A 1,458-nucleotide genomic window follows, 5' to 3' on the forward strand; every position below is an offset into this window, starting at 1 on the left:
ATGGCAAAAGAGACACAGATGTATAGAACAGTCTTTTGGAATCTGTGGGAGAGGGCAAGGGTGGGATGGTTTCGGAGAATGGCATTGAAACGTATATTATCCTATGTGAAACGAATCACCAGTTCAGGTTCAATGCATGATGCAGGGTTCTTGGGGCTGGTGCACTGGGATGACCCTGAGGGATGGGATGTGAAGGGAGATGGGAGGGGGGTTCAGAATGGGGAACACATGTACACCTGTGGTGGATTCATGTCAATGTATGGCAAAACCAATACAATATTGTAAAGTAATTAGCCTCCAATTAAAATAAATAAATTTATATTTAAAAAGCCTCCTGTTTGATAGCAAAAATAAAAAGCACCAGTACTAAGCATCTAGTCATATATAGCACTATAGTGGCAGACACATACACACTAACTCACACAAAAAGCAATGAACATGTACACAAGCTTGTGTGTGTGCGTGAGAAAAAGAGAAAAATAAATTCTTATCCCATGAGACCATTCCTGGTCTTGTTCTTCTCTTACAAGTCTTCCTGTCAATTTTCTGGTTGCTGTGGTTCAGCATAAGGTATAACAGGACAAACATAAGAAAGAAATATCTGTGCTTGAGTACACACAGAAGAAACTAGGACAGCTGTAAAAGTGACTAATGTTAATAATTTGGAGCTATTCAACTTTGTCAACCAAAGGAAAAGTAATTCTCTTTCTTCTCTGAAAAGGCATAAGAGCCCATCTGTGTAGAGTTCACACAGTTTGCTTCTTTCTGAGGAGTCCAGGAATAATGTTCAGTAGAAAGCCCACCAGTCCCATTTACTCTGCATGAAAGGGTACTGAATGCCACCAGACCTGCCGTGAGTGACATTTTGCTCCTCATTTAATCACAGCAAGAGTCATTTTCACACAGCAAGGGATAGAAAACTTTCAAACTAATAAAAGCATACTTCCAAAGAAATTTGCAAGAACAATTGAAATGACTAGTAGAAATTATCCAATAAAATAATAGTAAAGCTATAAGCAGAAACCACAGGACTAAGATCATTGTTTGTCAACAGGGTATGTGAGACTCTTCACTTGAGACATAAGGACAAATCCTAATACTGAAGACAAAATCTTAATTGGAAAGAGCCAACAATAAGTGAAAAATATTTAAAGGAACTTAAAATACATTACTAAACCAACCCATTAAATTATTTCAGTGCTTGTTCTCCGTTTTGACCAATTTAGTATTTTTGCCTCACAAAATTTTGGTAATAGCTATCCTTTTCTTTTTCTCTTTATTTTTTGCTTTTCTTCCCATATATTTTTTATTTAAAGTTTTATGTGACGTGAATGAATAATCCGCACACCAAGAAAGAGTTCATCATTGATACATTTTCAGTTGCTCCCTTATAAAATCATCCATTGAATGTATTCAGAAGTCGAAGTACTGGACAGCATAGATCCAGCAAGTGTACTT

This window comes from Oryx dammah, unplaced genomic scaffold (assembly GCF_014754425.2).
Source record: "Oryx dammah isolate SB20612 unplaced genomic scaffold, SCBI_Odam_1.1 HiC_scaffold_23, whole genome shotgun sequence".
NCBI classification, from domain to species: domain Eukaryota; kingdom Metazoa; phylum Chordata; class Mammalia; order Artiodactyla; family Bovidae; genus Oryx; species Oryx dammah.